This window comes from Aulostomus chinensis, chromosome 6 (assembly GCF_037954235.1).
Source record: "Aulostomus chinensis isolate RoL2024-O1b breed Wild chromosome 6, RoL_Achi_v1.0, whole genome shotgun sequence".
Classification (NCBI taxonomy): Eukaryota; Metazoa; Chordata; class Actinopteri; order Syngnathiformes; family Aulostomidae; genus Aulostomus; species Aulostomus chinensis.
Window position 1 is genome coordinate 9,223,171 of NC_141325.1, and position 24,482 is coordinate 9,247,652.

A 24,482-nucleotide genomic window follows, 5' to 3' on the forward strand; every position below is an offset into this window, starting at 1 on the left:
TGTGTTTTTTTCTACATTTTTTCTATCGTCCTGTGGCCGGCACCTTACCTGACCATCTCCGTGCGTCATGAGCCACAATACGAGCCAGGAATTTTCGGGGCAGTTTGCCAGGTCGCCACCTAAATTGTTTTCATGCTAAATTTAATGAAATTCCATTGATTTAACAATGTAATAACCTCTGAAAGGCTAAATAAAGTGTCTTGGCACAATTTAGAGAATTGCAGGGCTTGGAATGTCCTTCTGGATTGCCCCCCCCCTTTCGCCGCAATTAATTTAAAAGTAATTTCGTTGTTCTGATTTCTTTTGTATAGCGATTTAAGCATGACTGATGAAAGCACTAAAGCGTTGGAACTTGTTGATCTTACAAAATGTGGAAGTATTTATCTGTTTGAATTCTGTTGTTGTAATTATTCTTTACTTGCTTCAAATCCAGGTGTGTACTGATGAAGAAAAATGACGCTAATATTGATTTGAGAATACACCTGAGACGTTGGTGCATTAACGGAGTGAGGATTTGTTGTGATCGTCGTCAGGCGATGAGGCAGTGATTCACATTTCTATCCTGCATTTATCGATTGATTCTGTGTTTCTCATATTTGTTAAAACCTATGATTTGTGCTTCAGCGTCCTCCCGCGCAATGTGAATGCACTCGCAAGTGTCATGAATAAACCTAGTTGATAAAGACTCGCTAAGATATCCTGGAATTTATAGACAGTGAGCTGTACAGATTACAACTTTGGAATGGTTGAGCCTTGACCTTTCATTTTATACGCAAACTCCCTCCCTGCAATGAATACTTCATGAGGAATTGAACTGAGAAGTGAAGCGATGTTGCGTCTGTGGGGCTCTGAGGGTTAACAGGATCCTTAATTACCAAGAAGGAGTCATTAATGCGGTGATGAGGTCATCAGCCTTTATTGACTCTGCACCAATCGTGCCAACTGTGGTTTGCTGAAACTCCAACAACCAAACTGCAGGGGATCTACCTCTGGTCCATGCATGCTGGGTGAGTATTTGAGCTTGTGGGCCATACCCAAAGATATTAGCATACACAATTAGATGCTCATCTGACTGCTATGACCCTCCTTGTCTGCCTGAAGTTCTTCCAGTGGGCTCTTACTGCAGGAGGGGACAATGAGTTCACCCAAAAATTAAAATCCAGTCATTATCTACTCACATTAATGTCGACGGAAGGTCAGGTGAAGTATTTTAGTCCCATAAACAGTGCTGGAGTTGCACTAATCTTTCAGACAACTGAAGTAAATGGTGGCCAATTTTATTAAATGTTAAAAAAAAGAACATCAATAAAGCCATAGAATGCCTCCCCGCTACTTGTTCAAATGTCCTGAAGTCTTGACGTGCTGGGTCGTTTCAAAAAATATCACAATGAGCTTCAAAACAGCGAGGCTAAGAGCGCTTTGAACGCATTTTTCGACATTTTTTTTTTGCGCTGACGCAATTCACCTCCTCACCCTGTGCTTTTTTTTTGTGACTATGTGGAATGATCCTAAGAAAACACTTCAAAGTCATGACTTTTTGTTACGTCCGCTGAGCAGATTTGTGATCTGTTGGAGCGCTTTCTTCCACAGAAACCATAAAATACTGCAGGACTTGCTCAGGGACACTCAGCTGCAGCAGCAGCAGCAGCAGCAGCAGCAGCGCCTACCATCAGGACACGAGTAGTATTGCATCAATATCTTCATGGTGATCATCATTTATCGATCTTGTTGCTCCCAGTGAATTCCTCCATAGACCCTCCCAATGAAACCAGTGAGATTTTGCCGTCACAGGTCGACTCCACAACACAGAGGCGTCGTTCGACTCTCTGCTCTGCTGTCTTCTTGGATACAGAGGAGCACGTAACAGATTTTGGCTGACATTTTTAGAATGTCTTTTTTGGTTTGAACTGTGTAGTTGGCATAACAGTTGGCATACTTTTATGTGAATGTACTCCACAGTGCTTGTGTTGCCCACTCACTGCCTCTCTGCTCTTTGCTACTGGACTACCATGTGTACAAAACAAGACAAATTTAGCCTGGCCTTTTACAGGAAGCAGATGGTAGGGTATTATGTTGACAGTACTGTTAGCCACTGATGACTCTTCCAGGCAGCCCACTCAGCATCTCTCGTTTCCTCCTGTACACATTTTCAAAATAATAAACATAATGGGCCATTTTTGGCTTGTAAAAGAACGTTGGCACGCACTGAACAGGCGTCTTTCTTTCTTCATTTCTTCCTCTCCTCCTTCATCCCACAGCTGTCTTACTCCTCCGTCATCACACAGTCCAACACATTTCCTTATTTTTGGTTACTGTAATTTTTCATCTGTAAACAGGACAGCTGTTTTTTTCACGTATGTATGAAAAGACCCATTCAGAATAAATGTATTTTTTTCCCCTCAGACCACTTCCTGTATTTTTATCCCTTACCCTGTGACTCCTGTGATGTGGAAAAGACAGAAAAAACAGAATTGCAGAACTGAATAATAAAAAGGGATTCTGGACTGAAAAAAATCCAACACAGAATATTGTAGGAAAATGTGGAAAGCAGTTTATAAAAATCAGGGCTTCCCTGCAGCGCCTAGGGGATTTTTTTCCCACAATGGTTAATCTGAATGAACAGGAAAAAAAAAAATACAAAACATGCTGAGAGTCTTCGACCACATTTTGGGATCTTTGGGGACACGTTGCTGCAGAACGAGCTGCTGTGTTTCACAGCGGGCCGAATTCAGATCCTCCTCTGGGCACCTATGGGTGGACATGAAGGCCAACAGTCTGTCCTTCTGTCGTTAAATTATCAATCAGCGAAAAGTTACAGTTACTCACCTATAATTAATTTTGTTCACCTGGCAATTATGCTCATAAATAGTTAGATAATAAAAATGAATTTGCCAACATGACTAAATGTGACAATATACATTTTTTGAAAACAACTTTTACAACATATTTGTGTTTGAGACGAAATCAGAATTGCACATATGGTAGTTCAACTTCTTGTCAGTAAAAGAGTTGATGTGGTGTATGTTTTGTGTGTGTGTGTGTGTTCGTGTGTGTATAAGACCTGCGGCTGCAGCAGCTCTGTAGGGGGACCACAGCAGTGACAGCAGGCTCATTTGCCGTGTGATTATTGACTGTGTTGTTGCAACAAAGAGGAAATGCCACCTACACACACACACCCACACACATGCGCGTGCACACACAAGGTTCTGCACACACACACACAATCACAAACAGACTCTACACACACTGTTTCTTCTTCAAGCCAATTATGCAGGCCAGTAACCTGCCATATGGCTTCTGCTAGTTCAAAATCTGAATTTGTTTAGAACACAAAGTCAGGATGAGCTCGAGGCCACAGAGCAGATGCCAAAGACAGAGACCAGTGCATCACTGTGTAATTCGTAGATCATGATCTTGATATTATGCAAAGACTGGAGAGGTATTTATCTGTAGACTCTGGCAGGCAGGCAGAGGAGCTGCTGGACAGTTTAGCAGCAGAGTTAGTAAAATAGAATGCTTTCACTCTGGAGTACAGATATCACTGTTATGACCGCTGTACTTCACTATGGATTAATGGATCGGAAAGTTCACATTGAGTTGCTGCAAAGTCACTCAACTGTTGGGTTGAGTTAATTAAGAAGTTGGATAAATATGATGCATTGGGTCTGTGCAGAAAGGATCGTTACACAGTCCCGCTGAAAGTGTTGCCACAACAATTGTATGAAATGATAAACCATTATTTATTATCGAGTATGTCCTCGACAGATAGTGATCAATTCTGGGCCAGTCCTGGCTGTCCTCCGCTGGTGATAACTGATCAGATTGTCTGTGTATGAGACAAGAGTGTTGTGGATGGTGCATTCAAATAATGTAGCAGTAAAACTACTACTGCATCCCACAGAAAAACCTTTAAATAAGGGGGGAGCTTTTTGGAGTTATGCCATGAAATTGTTATTTAATTTATACATGTTATATCACCTACAGCTACCGGAAAACATGTCTGAATATAGACAAATCACGTCTCTGCGTGCAAGCTTATGTCTTCTTTCAGTTATGAACTTCTTTTGGATAACATTTCTCTTGTGTTGGGGATTTGCATTGTTTCGCAAATGTTACCAGTCACTTCCTGTTTTATTTTGAAGTTCACCTCCCTCATATCTACTTACTTGCGGTCTGTCTGTTTCCTGCTTCTTCTGAGTCCCCCACCCAAGGGTGAAAGTGGCTTAAAAGTCTTGCCAGAACTGTACGTTTAAAAAAAAGCCCACCACCGACGAAGTTTTACGGTTTTGGGTGATTTTTATTACAGTTTTCGGGTGTCTGTTCCCCACACAACTGCAGCCCCCGTAGTCCCACCCTTCCCGCACTACCCCTGGAAATGATTTGAAAACTGCTTTTTACAGTAATTGCCCACTACAGTGCTAACAACAGGGAACAGGCAGACATGCATACATGAAAAAAAACGATCATCAATATCACTCAATGATTGATTCTTCTTGTCGGTTCTCACTAGCAGACTCCACAGAGACAGTCTCTCCCTGTAACTCACTCTCCTCAATGAGTGGCTCTGAGTCTGAATCTTCCGTGGGTCTAAATTTTTCTCTTGCTTCTTCAACTCTGTCACATTTTCGCTTAAACATGTCACTTATTTTACGTTGCATTGTGCCAAAGCAGTAGGCCAGCAGCCCAGTTCTTTGATTTTGCCCTCTGTTTTGTTTTCTTTCTCTTTGCTCCTTCCGTGAAAGCAGAACAGTGTGGTTTTAACCAATCAAAACTAACAATGCTGGTAACGTGACCCATGTGTCCGTCTGTCAGCCAACCAGAAACGACTCCCTGTCAAGGCGGTTTCACATTGAACGCGCAAGGCGCAGGCTGCGCGGGGGAAGTCCATTCATTGTGTATGTGGGCGCGCTGTGACGTCACATGCGCGTAAACCAAGCCCAGCAACTCGGTAGCGCTGCGCGTGCTTGCGCCGCACCCCGCGCAGCGCGCCGCGTCTGCCGCGATCAGCGTGAAACCGCCTTCAGACGTCGTTTATTTAATATGGGATTTTGACAGCTCCCTTGTCCTCCTTTTTTTAAGGGAACTCCATTCCGGCCGTGAATATTTTACCGGAACTGCGTTCCGGTCCGTTCCGGTTCACTTTCACCCCTGCCTCCACCTGTGTTAACCAGTCTTCATCAGCCACAGCCCTGCCTTCAGTGTTCCTCATCCAGTCTTCCTCCTGTTCTTTCAGGGGAGTCTTTGCTGAGTCATTGGTAGCATTAGCAGTAACATGCTGGACACTTTTGCTGTTGTTAGTAGTCAGTCTCCATTAGCTTCAAGCTAATCTATTGTGGTTGGTGTTCTGGAGTCACCAGGAAGTCACGCGGGGAAGTAAAAGCGTCTTTAGAAGTTAAAGACACCGAACCTTGAGCTCTTGGAACAACAAGTTCAAAGTAAAGCGGTAATACAGGTAAGAGTTGTGCCAAACAAGGAATGGAATTAGTTACATTTTCAACAAGCTAACTTTGCTTGGCAATGTAATTGATTCTTATTTCAAATTTTGTTATAAAATACCTGATTTAAGTAAAAGTAAAAGTAACAGTTTAAGGAGTTCTTGTTGGCCAATTCTCCAACATTCCACAAAGCCTCACGAAAATAACAGTTTTTGCATTGTCACCATCACGAAGGGACAAACAAGTAAGGGCTAAACACTGTTGTCTCTGCCACAACGAGCTGAAGTAGCAAGCTAACATTGGTTAGCCGACATCTATGGGGCTTAATGTATCGATACTCATGGCTGAAAAAAAAAAACTATATATATCTATATATCTATCTCAATATGTTTTGCAGAATCTACAGTATAAAATTGCTCAGCCCTTGTGTTAGTATGTCAGAAACATGGGAACGTGTGATTTTCTTTTTTTTTATGAAGGAGAAGATGGAGGAGATGATCTGCTTTAAAGGATATTGAAATCTTTGCTCATCGCGTTGCTGCACTCAGTGAAATATTGCTTTTTAGTTTGTGTCTCATTTGTGTGCTGCTACATCTCTTATCTGTGGATGCAGGCTATTTAACTCAACAAAAAAATGTCTTCTAGCATTTTCTTCCCTTAACGTTTATAAGAGGAATTATATCAAAACCTCACAATTTGGATCGCATTGTCTGACATCTTCTCATCCAAGAAGTAAGCTGTGTGATTATTAAAATTGATTTGTGTGTAGAACTTGACACTCGGAGCTTATACTCAACAACAGATGAAAAAAAATGCAGTGTTGTCGTGTAATATACAGTACTGCATTGATGGATCATGTTTTTTTTTCTAAGTTTGGTCTTGTTTCTACAGCATCACAATTACAGGCTCATGTTTGCTTTCCAAGGAAAAAATTCTCCAAGAAAAAACAAAAACAATTCCTTAAAATAGCTTTGTTTTTTAATATTGCACCTTTCCCCTCATTTAGTATGTGCTGATTAAAAAAAATTGTAAATATTCAGGTCATACCGACCTCCATTTGAAACCCTCTCTCTTCTCCCCACCTGCAGCTCAAGACAACTTTGCACCAGACTTTTTCAGCCTGATCATCATTGAATTAATTTGCACAGATTGGACACCACACACACAAACACACACACACACACACACACACACACACACACAAAAACATTCACTGGTTCTCAGCCTTAAACATTTGTCTTTACCTCGTTCAGCTACACATCCGTTTAGAAACCAACCTATTTTTCCTCTGTCATCAGCGTTTTTACTAGCGTTAGTCCTCAGTACAGCGAAAGTATTCATAGGTCATTGATAGCTTTAGTAAGTGGGTTAATTTCATTTTGTCTCCTCTCTAAAAGGCTAGATAATCCCACTCAGTGCCCTCACTGACACCCTCGACCCACCTTTGACTCCCTGCTACTGTACTCAACGCCACTCCGAGCGCCGCTGCTAAATCTCTCCACTATATAAGCCAGTGCCAGGTCTCAATACAACGGAGGACTCCTAAACTAACTGCCGTCCCTCCCAAATTGATCATCTTGTTGATAGTGCTGCAGGCTCACAGCAAATGATGCTTGACTCTATTGCCCGACTAACAGAGAAGAAGATAATGATACAAATCAGAACAGCTCCGCGGTGTTACTCCCAAAAACCTGCAAATTAAATAAAATATCACAAAAAGTTGCAAGGGGAAAAAAAAGTTCCTTCAAACTGGAAAAACCTCGAGAATGTACAGGAAGCAGCGTACGATTCATTGTTAATTGAGGAAAAAAGCTTATTTTTCTTTCAGCTCGTACCCAGGCGCCGCAGCTCTGTTGATAATTCTGTAGTTCTCACGACTTCACAAGCTTCTCTAATGATACAATTCTTATTATTAGAGATTAAATCAATCATGGCCTCCCCTCAACCTGCACCAATTTATCTTCACACCCAGGAACCTTTTAAGAAGTAGCTCTAAAAAGCTGATAAATATTTCCTCCCCATTCACCTTCCTAACTCTATTCATTTCAACTGCCAGGCTGACTCATAGACCCCCATCCCCATCACTACAACTCCGCTTAAGGACGTTCTACCATTAAAGTTCTTTATTAAATACGATCAATCTGTCTTTATAAACATCCTCTGTCCCGCAGTATTCAGAGCAGCTGTAATTAAACCTTTCAAAACCATCAATTCTTATATCTGAACTTCCCTCGTCTGCAGGAAAATTGAAAAAGCATTTGTCAAACAGTCTATTTATATAAATAGTTGTGTGACTTTCTCTGTGGTGGTTTATCTGAGGACGTTCATCAAAGAGAACTCGGATGAAAGTTCCAAATGACCTTCTAATTGAATTGGACAAAGGACGTGTCTCGTTAGATCTTGACACCATTGACCATCACATCCTATTACACAGACTGGAACACTTAATTGGCATTAAAGTCAACACAGTAAGTCCTATTTATCAGATCCATCTCAGTTTGTAAATGCTGAGAATTAATCCTCCATTTAGGAGTTTTAAGTTAATCATGAAGTTGCAAACATTTTGGCCGATATTGGGGAAACCCTCCGTTGTTTCGCAGATGATGCACAATTATATTTTTGAATGAAGCCAGATGAAACTAATCAGCTAACTAAACATCAAGGACATAAAGACTGGATGACTTGCAGTTTTCTGCAGTGAATGTCAGACAAAAGACTGAAATTATTGTCACTGGCAACTCAGAAACACATTATCTAATGATATAATAATGCTAGATGGCTTTGCTTTGGCTTCCAGCATCGCTTCACGGAATTTAGACTTCTTTTTGTTCTGGACTTGCCCTTTAGCTCCAACATAAAACCAATTTCAATGCAATGCAAAAATCAGTCACTTCCTATCTCAAAAAGATGCATTTCCCGATGCGCGTGTGCACCTTTATGAGAAGCACGTTCCAGTTTGAGACACCGTGTCTACGGAGTTAAAAATGTTGAGTCTATTTTCTCTCCTCCAAACAGGTGCTGGTATTTTCAGACTTGCTTCTTTCGCGTCTCCTTGAATTGATCCGTGCTTGCAAAGCCTGCTAGTTTACAGGAGAACAGATGTGATATGCTTGACCAGAATTCCTGGCCAGTTGTGCTGCGCTGTCTGCTCTCACAGCCTGTCCTACGTGACATTTGAACAAGATTGAACAACAATAAACACATTCATTCATTTTCCATGTTGTGGTCCTGGAATTGTTGATGCTCAAGGCAGGATCACACAAGCATCCCCCGCTACAGCACAAACCACCATGCACACACAAACCACACACTTCACAGTTACGATTCATGAATTTAAAAAGGTGCTTGTTGTCAAGATGAAGCTGATAAAATGACATTTGGTGCATGTCTGACGCGGTTACAGAGCCATTTTCTGTGTAACTCCTGGGAAGGTGTCGCAGTGTGGCCTCCCACTCATCTCCACTTTGATAGCTTAATTGTTACGTAACAGGCTAGAACTCTTCTTCTCCTTTTGCCCTTAACCCAACTCTTCCCTTAGTCTGCTGTTTTTTTTTTTTCATGGTGTAGTTACAGTATTGTCTTTGCCATCAATATGACGTAATCATTTGCATTCTTTTTCTTATAGGCACATATGCAGCACATTTTAAAGGTCGTGTGTGCTGCCATTCACATGGAAGAGCTTTTTAATGTCAGAACAAACTCTTGATGTTTGTCTTTTTTTTTTTTTTTTTTTGGATCAGTAACAAATGTAGAAACATCCAGGGGCCTCCAAGCCCCCAAATTTGGTGGCCAAAATCACTCCGTCCCTCCCTCCCTTCATTGTGCTTTTGTCAGATTGTTTTTTTTCTACTTTCTCCAACCACTCAGGTATCCAGTTTCTCTTCCCCACCGTCTCTCTGGTGCCCCTGCAGCATTTCTGCCACCAGTGTTTGCCTCGGCTGTAAACCGAACTTTGCCATTTGCTTAATAATCACTGTCATTCTCCATCTGATGCATTTGTCTCTTTTTGAGTGTGTTTTCATGGCTGCAAGATGTGCAGTTATGCTCCACTAATGCTGTTGAATAGTCATGTGGTATTTTGTGACATATCATAATATTCTCACTCTGAACTGGCCTGTTTTTAGTTTGGTCTCCAGTCACAATGTAAGCCCTGCATTGTTCTGTGTGAATTTGGATTGCTCCCTCATTTTCACCGTGTGTGTGTGTTCGTTCAGGTGTGTATCACCCAATAGCAGGTGATGGAACTGCAAGGAGGTGAGGAGAGTGAGAGTTTTGGGAACAATCCAATGTGCCCTGAGGCAGATTTAAATAAATAAAACTGTCCATGTATGTACTCCATCAGCAGGATTTTACATCTCACTGCTATTAAACATGATGACACAACATATTACAGCTGCAGTTTTAGCCTCTGGAGTGGTGGGTGACTTTCAGGCTTCTTCTGTTTACTTGGATCTATTTCAGCCATGGTCTCTCGTGTAATGTAACTGAGAGGTTTTTAAATATTGTCGAATGGGGGAGCGAGAGTGACTAAATTGCCTAACTAATAACAGAGAAATTAAGGTTTGACATTCAGTATCGAATGATATAACCTTTATGTTCTACAATTTAAAGGTATTATTCCTAAGTTTGACAGCAAACCTCTGGACCTTTCAAACACCCCTATGGTTAGAAATAAGGACATTTTAACAGGGAAATGGAGCACTGCGTTTTTATATTTTCGCTACCTGAAGGAGATCAACAGTGATTGAGGTCCTGCACGAGTCTGTTCGGGTGAAGGAGGAGCTCAAATTACCAGTCGATTGGCCGGTGGGGCTAAGCCCTTTTAGATAAGGTGAGGAGCTCAGACATCCAGAAGAGATAGGTGTCTGTCAGTAGACTGAATCAATGAAGTCATTTATGTGGATGAAATAGTCATTTACTTCTACAAGCCAGCAAATGTTTGTTTTGGTCACCATCAGCAGCATGGCAAAGATCTGAACTGAAAATAGCCAAGTAGTCATCTTCAGAGAGAGAGAGACCATTGGTGTGCTAACAAAAATAAAACCTGCTCATGTCATTATGTCCTCTATTGTTCTTGGATTTGCTTGTAACGTAACAAGATCAACCTTGATGCCTCATGAAAAGGTTGGACAGTACCATTTAACGTGAAGCGACGGAAGGAGTTTAGGAATTACTCGTTATTTACTGTGCCATTTCTTCATTACCGTAGACTCAGGAAACAGGAAGTAGGTGGAATCCTCTGGATGTTGGTGGGGTAGAGCCAGCAAGTGGAGATGGAATCTCTATGATGAGTCATGAGGGACACCCGGAATAACAGGTGGTGATTGGTTGTAGATCGTTCAGCTCCATTTCCAAAATGTTCGGGAGGAGGTGGGTTACGCAATTGTTGCTCAGATAGAGAGACCGGCTGAGAATGAAGGAATGGGCCCATGTTGTGGAAGGAATGCGACAACCTGGGAAAGTGGAAGTGATGACTGGGATGTTGCAGGAATTGCAAGAGTAAATTAGAAGATCTTCTACCACTGCTTCATTTTTGTCTGCACGCTGAGGGAGAAGTAAAGCCACAGAGTCAACATGCTGATTTCAGTGTGTGTGTTTTTGTGAGATACGCACATAGAAAATGCCAGCTCTTCTGCAGGCCTGCTGTGGAGCACCTTAATCTAAGAGTAAGATGCAACAGAAAGGGCTGTTTTTAGGTCACTGGTGAAATTTCAACTCAGCTGGTCTCTGCAGTGGAAGGAGCCAGGACCTCAGGGAATGACTAGCCAAATGCAGTTAAAGTAGACGGGCCACTGTGGTTAGTGGTAAATGCATCAGTAGCAGTATTACACAGACTACTGCTGCTTTAAATGAGGAAGTGATGCGGCACAAAGGACGTGAGTGGAGAGATGGATCACAGAGCGTCTGATAAAATTGTCTGGGTTGGGAAGCTCATTGAAAAAGTCGATTCAAATCGTCTCTTTAACAGTCATACCCACGTTAGCTATTAAAACATGATCTGACATTTATGAAACCAAATTTAGTTGTAGAGGTTCGATCAGACCTGGGTTTCAGTAGATGTGAACGCCCCAGTAAGAAGGTGAGTTATTAACGAGTCCAAATCCCTGCTCATTATAATAACAAGCCACAGTAGGAAGTAAAGTGATCCTACTGTGCATCTCATAATTACACCTCACGGGTAAGTGACCAGAGACAATTAATTGAAGCTGAGTGATCCCTCCTGCAAATTCAGATCTTTTAAATAAGCTTGCCTCTGTAATCACTGGTGTCACAACCTGGCTCCTGCTCTTTTGAGCCACCCGACGAACTCCCCAGCACCTGGTGAGGCGATGCGACAGCTCAGTATTCTGTGATATTAGCATAAACTGATTATCCACAACATGAATGCAATGGAGAATCTGGATTTAATTCACAGCTTGTCATTCTTTTCTGGGCTGTTCTAGCAGGCCCACATGACCTTAACCCCTGTCTGGTTTCTTTTCCCACATGAGGTGGTGAAGACCCACATGCATCATCCAAAGTTGCCCATCAGTTGCATCCGTCACGTACATATTTATCCTACAAGTGTCGGAATGTTATTAATTGTATGTTATGAATTCATTGATCTGCTCTGTACCTAACACATGTCCGTCCCCTCCTTCACTGAGGATTCCTGCAGTCAGTCCACTACACATGAAGAACTTCAGAAAGACCTTCATCGTGTTTAGGGACCAAAACTTTGCTCTAATTAATTATTTCTTTATTTTTTGTTTTTTTCGCAAGTTATGGATTGCACAGTCTTCCTCTCTGGCCTGTGGACATGTCCTCCTAAACGCCCGAGTCCAACATACTGGAGGTGAGCATTAATGTGTTTGATTACATGTTTTTGGTAGTCCTTCCTCACTCAAATTGAAAATCTAAGGACAGAAGCCCTCAAGGCAAATGGTGATTTGTGATGTTGGGCCATATAAAATTGTTGTTGTTTTTTTTTTGCTAACATATTTGCCAATGTGTTAATTAATTTCTTGGTTTTTTTTTATATTTCTATTTTCAAGGGGATCAAATTTTCCTGATGTCTGTCTCTTTAATGTGTGTATGTTTTGGGTTAAAGAAAACAGTCTTTTCACCAAGTAGCAAAGCCCCTCTAAGCTCTCAGTGTATATAAAAAATAATGAGAGAAGTCTGCAGTCGCCATGTAAAATTGCCCAGGGCTCAGTTTGCTACATAGCTGATCCACACTGTTGGGCTTCTATTATATCCACATGGGGTAAACAGACAGAGTAGGCAGGAATAATATTAATTTTTTTGCCTGAAACCAGACAGCTGCACACCTGCCAGCGCCATCAAGCAACTTAAAGAACCAGTATGTCGGGTTTAGTGGTAGCATCGCCCTGACCTCTCTGTGACCTCTTTGATTTCTTCGAGCACTGTGCTATGTCTGTCGATGAGGTGCTTAGTCGTCTGAGTAGTTTTTTGTCGACAGGCTTTGCTGTATTTGCAGGCTTACCTTGACTGTACCAATGTACTTGAGGGGGCAACAAGCGCACTTAGACTAGCTGCTACGACTTTTGTGAGAGGATTTTTCATCATAGATTCTGAATGGAACTTTTATGCCGCATTATAGATCATAGTATGTATGTTTAATTACTCTGATCTTGTAATAGTTCCAAGTGAGAGGGGTCAAGGGAGGAAGAACTGTCAGTGGGCCTCATGCATGAATATTTTCCTCTTTAATTTGGTTGTACAAGAAGTAATAAGATTAAAATAACAACCCCAGACATCTTCGTCTTTCATAGAAAGAGTCCTCGGTCACGGTGTTATGTTGGGATATCCTAACCACGCAGCAGACAACTGGAAGATGAAAACAGCTCAAAGGATGGTGCGAACTCTCCTGGGCACAGTCTGTGCTAACGGCTAGTCGCTAGCAGCTCACTGCCTTCACATGATAGCTAGCAGCATCAGTAACAACCTGACTCACTAAAGCACAGGTGTCAAACTGATCCAGTAAAGGGCCGTGTGGCTGCAGGTTTTCATTCCAACCGAGGAAAAGCAACACCTGAATCTACTTAAATCAATCAACCTGTGTCCACACAGCTCATTGGTTGGATTGCGTGTTGTTTTTGCTGGGTTTGAATGAAAACCTGCAGCCACACGGCCCTTTACTGGATCAGTTTGACACCCCTGCACTAAAGCCTCAGTGTTTGTCATCACGGAAGATATTAAGACACAAACTATCAGATAAAGAAAACCCTTCTTCTCCAGCATTATTATTATTAGTAGTAGTAATATCAGTATTTTCTTGAATATCTATGAAGACAAAGTGCTGACTTGTTAAACTAACAGTTGATGGTGGCTCGGGCTCTCTGGCTGTTGGACTGCACAAGAAAAACAGGCCTATATGGTTTCACGCTCACGTAATGTGTAAATATGCATTTATATTTGCAGTCGGCTAATTTATGAGATTGTGCATTCTACTATATCTGCTCTCAGATACAATGCAAAATGGATGATGAAGGCAAGAGGCAAATGATGAACTTGAAGGAGAGAGAAAATAAATAACTCCACCTATAAAGACACACATTCCCTGTTTCTGAAAACAGACGCATTTTATCAGAGTGTGCAGAAAATCCATCTTTTCGATTAATACTTTTAAAATTTAATTGCCAAAGAGAAAGCTAAAAGAAAAAACGTCCAGGATGAAAAGGAGATGGATAAGAGTTGGCTTCCAGCCAGTAACCCCCAAGCTGAGAGCAGCAATTCAGATTTGCTGGTTCTGTATATTAATTTGTTTCCCATGATTAATAAATATTTCTATTGTTCGGTAATGGTCGAACAATCACGACACTAATCTCAATCATGAATTATTTCTGTCTCGAAACAGTTCAGTTAACACTTTCCCAGGCCATCTTCTCTAATAAGCATTCTCAGTGGTCCTGGCAGTGATTCACTTTGATATATACTGTTTACATCAAAATTTAAAAAAAAAAAAAAAGGGAATCAAGGATTTTTATGAAGGGGACATAAAACATGCATGTTTTGGCAGCTGTATTTGTACCCAGATATATTACTAAAACCCCTTGCAGAAAGTCTGAGGTGCCATCGTTCTTTAACGGTTTTTCCTTCAGCACTGCATGTTGAAGCTTTTGGTGTATGTAAAATAAATGGTTACAACTGAAAGTCCAAAGAGTACATTCACAGAGAACCACGACTTTGTGTCCTTTCCTGCTTTTGCTTGCCTGTATGGTCTCTTTTAGCTCCACCCACTGTCCTGTAGCCCTTCCCACCAGTGCCTCTGTCCTGCCCACTAATCAGCTCATGATTGCTGCCACCTGCCTGCCGGCTCACTGTGCCAACCTGTTGCTGTTAGCTCATCAGTCATGCTAGTACTCATACCAGTCAGTGCTCCTCTGTTGTCTGCCAGATTGTTTGTTGTGCTTGTGCCAATATTTGCATCCGTCCATTTTGTTTTACCCAGTTTGACTCTGCCTGTAATTTGCCACTGGGCTCATTTTTCTATCTTTGCCTGATGAGACTGATCTTTTTTTTTTTTTTTTTAAACGTTACCAGAGATGAGTGCTTCATATTGTTCTAGTAAAGAATGAACTAAAACAACAACAAACTGACTTCATTTGAGCCTGACCTGTGATGCATGACAACATAGTGGCCCCTCCACGCTGGTTGGTTCAAGCCAGAGTATGAGCTGCAAGGGTGACATAAAATCGTGGAACCATCAGAGGATGTCAGAACCTAATGGATTATCATTATTTGATGAAGACGTGATGGAAATGACCCGTTAAAGACTGAAAAACTGTATATTGTGTGTGCTTTTACCTCTGGCAGACTATTTCGTCAACGGGTGCAGGTAAGATTGAAAAAGGGCATGACTTCATATTTGCTTTCATAAACTGCTAAACTGTTTAATTTGTAGGTTAAAATATTCTCTATCAACATGTTTGCTAAATGGGTACTCCTGAAGGTCAATGGTGGGATTCTTGCTTAAAGGTGTGCGGTGGTGATGTTTTGGTTTCAGAGTGGTCTGTGTATAAAAGTGTGTGTGTGTTGACTTTCTGTGCTGGACTGATGGTGCTGCAACAACTGACAAAATGAGATACAGGTGGTTTGAACTTGTTGAAGTTGGAACCCAAAATAAAGTTATTGTAAAAACTGTTTTTAGACATCTGGAAAGAAGTTCACCTTGACAAGCCTTTGTTGGACTGATGGGCTCAAAATGACTGAGGAAGCATTTTAGCCTTGTGTGATGCCTCTGATAAGGTTCAGCTAATTGAAAAAAATTGATGCTTTCTCCTTTACAAAGATTTTTTCATTCGTTTTTCTTCCTGTGCCATTTTCCAAGTTATATAATCATCACTTTTCCTGCATTGAACGAAGGAGTCTAAAAATCACTTTTACCACCAAGAGAAGCAACTCATGCTGTGAATTTTTGAGGAAAATCATTAGGTTTATTGATTATGTGATGGGGAAAGGACAGTATTCAGAACTAGGACACTGAAAATTTAGTGAAAGGCAACTGTCCTCCAGGGTTAGGGAGAGATTTTCTGCTGTTTGGGACATCCGCACCCATTGCATTACTTATATTGCAGTTTTTGGCCTTGGTGTCTGAACCTTTATCCATCTCAATGTTTTGCAGTAACCTCACTCACAAAATCAAACCAAGTCCTCTTGCTATGAGTCATCATCTTGCATGTAGATGTCAGTTTTGCTCTGCAGTTGTTGTACTGTTATGTTTTAGGGGAAATCCTCACACGATTAGACCTATAAATGTTTCAGCTCTCATTGGCTACATGTGTAAAACTGTTATGGTTGACTTAGAGACCCACACCTCGCACAAGGCCACCTATGTCATATTTTTTACCAACGGCAGTAACGTGTTGAACGATAAATGCATGCGCGCACACACAGATACAAATATCTACAAGCTCTTTTTTTCCCGTGTCACCTCTATCCCTCTTTAGTCCATTACAGCACACCCTATTTATCGTCTAGAATATTGATCTTGACCCCCTTTTATGGCTTCCTCGATGCATTGCTGTGGTGAGCACTCACATGTCTCATTGATAATGAAAAGCAGGGAAACAGCTGCAGAGGGTTATAGAGACCCTTAGAGAGAGAGAGAGAGACACACACACATGCATCTGTTTGATAATGATGACCCGTTGGTTCAGAAGTGTGTGTGTTGTAATCTTAGTGGTGAGGGAGAGATTTGACACACGCAGGACACTCTGGTTCCTGCCTGCTTCAATTAAGTTCCTGCTGTTTGTGGCTTCAGAGCTTGTGGCTACTAATCTGATGTGTGTGTGCATGAGCTGGCACTTGTGTGTGTGTGTGTCTCCACATGTACATTTGTGTGCTCACTGGCTCTGCTGCTGCCGCTGCCACGACTGAGGTCTTTCTGTTTTCTCGTTATTTGAACAGTGTCTTTTCCCTCTCTTGGGATGGACTTACCAATGTATTTAGTATGAATTTAAATCTAGAAGGTAATGTAGAATCTTCACTGTTTCCTATTGCGGAAAAGCAGTTTATACTTTTTTGTGGAGAATGTAATTATTGGTCTTTCAGTTTAGGATGGGTTTTGATTAAATTTAATTGGATGATAGAACTCGGGTTGAATTAGATTTTAAAATTGATCTGATAACTTCATTTTGCTGTGGCACAGATATAAATTCCCCGAGTGCCCTCTCGATTTTCATCCAGTTTCCATTTTTATATTCTTTTTATAGAAGTGTACAGGTTTAACTGACACCCTGAGGATTAAATTATAACTGTTATTACTCCAGTTCTGGACTTGCTTCTAGTCTGGTCAGGGAACGTTGCACCATTGAACGGCTTAGTTAATGTCTTCTGTGTCAGAAACCAGCAAACCTGAAAAGGCTTTGATCAGCAGAATACAGTCCACGGTTGATGGACTAACAACATATTGCCAATCTAATATCAGAAATAAGCTTTTGCATCTTAATTATTGATATGTCTTACTTGAATAAGCATCATGGGAAATGAGCTTTTCCCGCTGAAACATCTATGAAGCGGCTCAGCTTGTGACTGTGAAACTGTTGGTGGAGGTTCAATGTAATACGTTAGATATTAGTGATGAGGAGCGCGTTGAATCTCTAGGGTGATGAGTAATCAGGCTGGATCTGAAGTTCAGTATGTGCACTGATCTGAAAAAAGAGGTTAGAAAAAGAGCGCAATCAATAAGAAAAAGAACATAAGTGTGACTAATTAGTGTACGAAAAACAATTCTGCAGTTTTGTAGCAAAGTATATTTTTCATCAAATCAATTTTTAATCCAAATCTGCTTTGTGCAGGATAATTGAGTAAATGTGCTCAGATTTGAATGATCCAGTGACTCCGTTAAAAAACCAAATCAAAATAGAATAGTCGTTGAAAATTGGAAGCATCTATTTTCGGTTTCACCATGAGAACTGATCTATTTGCTGTTTTTTTTTTTTTTTAAATCAACAATGACTTAAGCAGAAGAACATTACACTCTGACGGAAAACGAGACCTGCGAATAGAAATTTGACTTTTATTTCGAACTACCAACACTGTTGTTTTATAGATTTTCATTTAATGAATTAATGTACGTATCAAGCGCGAATCAATATATTGTAGTAATTTCGCTTCAAATGTTTGTCTCGTGTTTGTACTTGCTGGATTACATTTATAAAATACAGAAGAAAACGTAACTGCCTTTTTTTTTTTTTGTTCACATGTTTTGGCTGGTAAAAATATGCTCAACCAATGGAATGTATCATCCACCAGCCACCTTGGTGTGTGTGTGTGTGTGTGAGAGAGAATCGTGTGTGTGTGTGTGTGTGTGTGTGTGTGTGTGTGAAGAAAAAAAACAACTTAATTTCAGAGTCTGTCTGGGAATAGAGAGATAGCCATGTCCCCGACCCTGATCCGCTTGAATTCCCCAACTCCAAAATAGTCCTCCCAGAGAGAGTAATAATGTGGTCTGGTTCTCGCTGCATGGGGGGGTTCTCTTGATTTGGGTTAAGTTGAAATGTGTGATGTGGCCCCCAGCTTGAAAGCCTCTTTGAGGGGTGGGCACTTGGAGATTGGCTTCCTGGAGAACACCTGCAATCCTGATGCTGTCGCTACATTGTGATTGAGCCCCTGAGTTTCACATTTACACTCCAGTTAAATTAGAATCAGCAGAGTCATTCACTGATCTTGGAAGGATCGTCTTTGCCCCCAGATACCAGTAATCTTTGCACTGTCATCGAATGCAAACACACACACTTGTTGTATTATCAACAACAAAAACTGCCCTGATACGAGCCTTTAAAAACATTTTATTGTCCCTTCAGCATGAAGAAAAGGGCAAAGACCTCATGAGTGTCCACCAGCAAGGCATTCGCTCATTTGTAGCTCAGGGTGCACTTGTGTTGGTCTGCATTTATCAGTTCAAAGTGAGCTTTTTCCTTTTTGCAATTGATCCTGATGAATATACTAGCTGGTGTAGCACCTTCACTCCTCCTCAGCTGTCACAGCTCCAGACTTACAGTGGTGAGTGTGTGTGAGTCCACTTGCCTTGTAGATCAGACAACTGAGTTTTACTGAGCTCCTGCTCAGCCTCTTCCTCCTCCTCCTACCACCTTCAGCCAGCCAGACAAACAATTAGGCCATTGCTCTATCACCTTAGCAGTAACAGCCCTGAGTAGACAGTACAATTACACTGTGTGTGTGTGTGTTAGTGAGTGAGAGAGCTCATGTGGATGTGACCACAACAGTACAAGGACATAGATGATATTACTGTCAGACGGACAGAACTTTGTCCTTCAGTCCAATGTACCTAAAGATGGTGAAAGTTAGACGAGAAAAACCTGATGGTGAAGATACTTTGTGTATTTCGGATACTATTTTTATTGACTTGTGTACACACACACACACATGCATATTTTAGCATGAATATCTCCTCTGCCACACGCTCTGAAAAGCAAAGCTCATCTCAGCCGTAAGTAAGGAGTAATAACAATAGCAGGGGCAGTTATGAGACCAGTAAATTCTGCAAACAGATCACCCCCTCTCCTTGCCTGTGAAACAAGTTATTCAGGGGAAAAAATGGAGAGAATAAGAGATGTGAGAGGAAGGATTGATGGGAGGTATTGATAGAATTTACACTCCTGCTTGAATTGACAATTATCCACTAGATGAAATCGGAATAGGGTTGTAGAAGTGGCGGGGATCTTTTTTTTTTTGCTGTGAAACCCAGATGCAAATATTGGGATAATTTACATGAGCCCTTGATTCCCTCTCTGCCTCATATATCCAAGGATTTAATAGCCTACTTTCATTCTAACTCTTCTCAAAAGCAGGTGGGGGGGGTGAAAATAAAGGAAGAGACAGATGCAAAAAATAGCTAGTAGCAAATCCAGACCTTAATTTATAAGCCAAAAGCAAATGATGGGTACGTATTTTCTCCCATCCTGCCAGTGATGCAGTTTAATTTGGACAGCTTGTATTCCCTCTTCGTGATCCACAAGATGGGCCAAATACTTAAGAGTTGGGGCTAGAAAACACTGTTTAAAACAGGGGGGGGAGAGAGACAGCAAAGGAGAATGACAAGAAAGTTGTCCACTGAACAGTAGAAATGGCTGGAAAAAGAGAAGCTGATGGTTTACAGTTGCAAAGTCACAAGGATGTAGAGGGAAAAGTTGCATATTAAAAGTTGTGAAGTCGAGGGTTGAGTGATGGATAGAACTAGAATTGCTTATGCAATCGTTTCAGTTCTCTTAATCTAGCTTAACCCTCTGTCTCAATATTTGTCTTGACTATACAGTTAGGCCCATAAATATTTGGACAGCGGCATAATCTTCATGATTTGGGACCTGCATGCCACCACATTGGATTTGAAATGAAACAACTACAATGGAATTGAAGTGCAGACTTTAATTCTGGCCTTTTTATTTTTGAGGCTGATTAATGGTTTGCACCTTGTGGTGAATCCTTTGTATTTACTCTCAGGAAGTCTTCTCTTTATGGTAGACTTAGATACTGATACACCTTCTTCCTGGAGAGTGTTCTTCACTTGAGTGGATGTTGTGAAGGGGTTTTTCTTCAGCATGGAAAGGATTCTGCGATCATCAACCACTGTTGTCTTCCATGGATGTCCAGGCCTTTTTGAGTTCCCAAGCTCACCAGGGCGCTCTTTTTTTTCTCAGAATGTACCAAACTGTTGATTTGGCCACTCCCAACATTGCTGCTACTTCTCTGATGGATTTCTTCTTTGTTTCAGCCTCAGGATGGTCTGTTTCACCTCCGTTGAAAGCTCCTTTGACTGCATGTTGTGTGTTCACAGCAACAGCTTCCAAATGCAAACGCCACAGCTGGAATCAACTCCAGACCTTTTAACTGCTTAATGATGGCAGGTTAATGAGGGAAGAGCCCATGCAGCCTTATTTATTATTTATTTTATTTTTTGCAGCCTTCCGAATCAATTGTCCAATTACTTTTGGTCACTTGAAAGAGGGGTGGCTATGTATTAAAGAGCTGTAATTCCTAAACCCTTGCTCCATTTTGGATGTGAATACTCTAATTACAGCTGAGAGTCTGCACTTTAAGCCCATATTGATTATATAATTGTATCCTGAATATGTTTTCGTAAACGGCTAAAATAACAAAACTTGTGTCACTGTCCAAATATTTCTGGGCCTAACTGTATATGTATGTATGTATGTGTATGTAAATATATGTGTGTGTGTGTGTATATGTATGTGCAGTGTTGGGAAAGTTCATTTTCTACATGAACTAGTTCAAAGCTCAGTTGACAGATTTTAAAATGAACTAGTTCAGTTCAAAGTTCATACCGTAAATTCTGGACTATAAGCCGCGACTTTTTTTCGACGCTTCATGCCCCGCGGCTTATACTCCGGTGCGTCTTATACGAGGATTTTACCTTCACCCTGGGGTGTGGCGGGCAGCGGCAGCGGACAGTAATTCCCTATTGTTCCTGATGGTAGCTCCAAGTACCGTACTTCGGGAAAGTACTGGAAAGTAATTCCGAGCCAAATGTTATGGTAATTTCTCTAAGTACCGTCCAGTCCATGCCGCGGTGCAGTGTAAAAAGAGCATCACATGATATTTTCAGTCATTTGTACTCACCCTCAAAATGGAGAGCAGAAGAAGGAATGCTTATGATGCAGCTTTCAAGTTAAAGGCAATCAATCTGGCGGTTAAAGATGGAAATAGAGCTGCAGCACGTACGTTTGGCATTAACGAATCGATGGTGAGACGCTGGAGGCGGCAACATGACGAACTGACCCAATGCAAAAAGACGACAAAAGCTTTCAGAGGTCATAATAGCAGATGGCCCAAACTTGAAAACGCTCTGGAAGACTGGGTCAACATGCAGAGAACGGGCGGCCGAGGTGTTTCCGCCGTGCACCGCGGCTTATTTACCGGTGCAGCGTATATGTGTACAAACTTGATTTTTTCCCTAAAATAAGCATCTGCGGCTCATATAACGGTGCGCTCTATCGTCCGGAATTTACGGTAATTGAAAATTTTGAACTAAGTTCACAGTTCTAAAAATGAACTCGTTCAGGTCTTTTTTCCCATATGTTGCTTTGAGCTGTTTTTTTTTTTTAATTATTGCTACATGTAGTACCACAGACAGCAATTATTTTATCAGTTCTAACAATGAAACAATGTGTCGGATTGCATCTTCATTTTCAATTTTGTAATCTTCTACATCCTTTTATTTACTGGCACATACCTTGACAGGCTACCCGGGTGCTTCAGTTCAATATGCCGTTTCAGGTTTGTGGTGGATGTGACTGAAGTATCCATGCTGCTTTCTGTTTTGATGACGCGTGCGACACTGGTGGCTGGAGTTGCCAGATTAGGTGTTTTTCCGTTGTGTGTGTGTGTATGTATATATAAATTTTTCAGACAGATTTTTACCTGAAATCTGGTAAAAAAAACAACCACTGAGCGAAGATGAACGAGAGAGCGAACTGTTCAGACACCAGATGGAACGACTTCATGAACAACACTGTATGTGTATATACAGTTGTAAGTGTGTGTGTATATATAGGTGTAAGTGTGTATGTCTGTAGAATATCTTTGTATAATATAGATATTCTACAGCTGTAGGGCATCAATGCTGGGAAGAGCGCCACACACACACACACACACAGTACAGAAGCCCACACTCTCCCTCCTCGGTCAACTGAGTGATTGTGTGGCAGGGAAGCCTCATTAATCACTGGGAGCCAATGACTAGACAGAAAGCATACAAGCACATTGAATAGGAAGTAGGTTCCTTCCCCTGGCTTTGTCAGACAATTGGGTTTGTGACTATGATTGAGTTTGTTTGCCTGAACACACTTTGGTGGAAAGTGAAGCCCTCGGACGTATCAGCACAGAGAGAGAACATGAGAAGTTACGCCCTGGAAGTAATACTCAGTATTCACACGAGTGAGTCAACTCGGATTTGAATCTTTTGCCAGAGGCTCATGCTTCTGCTGACCCTTTTTAAGATTTCAACAAAAATGTTTGAATTGTCTCTTATATTTAACAAAAGAGATTTTAACAATTAAGATAAAATGGTGCAGGCTTCAGCATATTATGCATAGACGCTTTAGGACACTCTGCCACCAACACAAAACATAAATATTTTTTATTTCTTGGAAATAAGTACCTACTCCAGCAGCACTTACCACAGAAGAAGTACTTTTTTGTGTGTGTACTTCAGTTTTATTGTTACCAGCATTAAAATCCTTTGTACCGAGCAGGATTAGACATAACTAACCCTGATTGTCTTCATAAACCTAGATTGGATCTTTAGGGAGAAAAGAGAACATAGATTACATATAAAACAACATAAATAAGACAACTGTTGTTCTCAAAGAAGCTTAATAAGGTTGCAGCATCTATTATTCAGCCTCTTGTTTCTACTGGGTCTTTCTGGTTATTTTGTTCCATGCCCTTTTGAGCAAAAAGACCACTTCACCTGATAGTCAGGCTCGAGTCTTTCAAGGCCTCTGTAAGTCTTTGTGGCTCAGCACATACGCCTCATCAGTGGTCGTTTATCCAGCGCCTGCCCTTGTATGTTGAAGTGAGAGTCGTGGCATAGAAGTCACCCCGAAACGCATGAAAGCGCACAAGTAGTATAACACAGAGTAAGCAGTTTTGAAAATGGTGGCAAGGTTACATTAGAAATGAATTTTATGTATGTACACTTTTGAATAATGTGGTTGTTAAATGTTTGTGTCTGTGTCAGCATCAACAAATGAGCTCAAATTCTAGTTTAGTTTGTAGTGGGAAATCACACAAGTTAAAAGAAAAGAAAACGTTATGGAAGGGTCCAGAAATAATGGTGCTAGCCTGCAGCACAGGCGCACTGTTAAAGGAAAAACAAATAAGGAAATACCTGCTGTTAGGCTACTGTAAAACTTTTTTTTAGTCACAAATTTTAAGTGTTTTTACAGTTAATAAACTTGATTATAAGTACATTTCCCTTTTGTGACTTCGCTGACTGCTTTGTTGTAATACCCCAAAACAGAAGAAATTCTAAAAACCCGTCGCTTTCTAGAGCTCTTTATCCTTTGTTATATCCTTAGCATCACCCGGCACCTTTTCTGGTTGTTCAAATGAGTTTTCAGCTCGGTGTGATGAGGCTTTTCCTCTGATGAAAGGATATAACAAAGGCATATAGTTATCCAACAGTTATAGAACGCAGCAGGTTTATTTTATTCAAATCTCTGTTCTTAGGCCTCTGAGAGGCAGACAGGGCAGCGTCATTTTTCTTACTAACAGCAATGTGTGTTTGAAATTAACATGTTAATAATGTTGAAATCCTACTTGCTGGAACTTGGCTGACTTGTTTCGCTGGACTGAGAAAGTTTCACAGCGGCCTGTAATTATCATTCCGTTATTGATGTTTGCATAGAGATAATCCATGTGTCACAATGGTGGTGGTGGGGGGGGGGGGGGGGGTCCTGGAATCAGGAAATAGGACGGAAAATCCGTTACTGTCTCGGCATAAAGAATCTTGACATAAAAGTTTAATTGAGAAAATGATCATCGCTAGACTGTACTGAG

The 24,482-nt window shown here is 41.1% G+C and overlaps 1 protein-coding gene across 3 annotated transcripts in view; it reads left to right on the forward strand.

Moving 5' to 3' along the window:
* The first annotated feature begins 4,934 nt into the window (after positions 1-4,934).
* Positions 4,935-24,482, forward strand: part of grid2 (glutamate receptor, ionotropic, delta 2) — a 506,248-nt gene continuing 486,700 nt past the window's right edge. For 2 of the 3 annotated variants that reach the window (XR_015116476.1, XM_086206352.1), the window contains exons 1-3: positions 4,935-5,452; positions 12,198-12,270; positions 14,982-15,276. The gene's annotated coding sequence lies outside the window, so the exon portion shown is untranslated. The remainder of the gene's footprint in view (positions 5,453-12,197; positions 12,271-14,981; positions 15,277-24,482) is intronic. The other variant, XM_086206353.1, reaches the window with a different exon arrangement.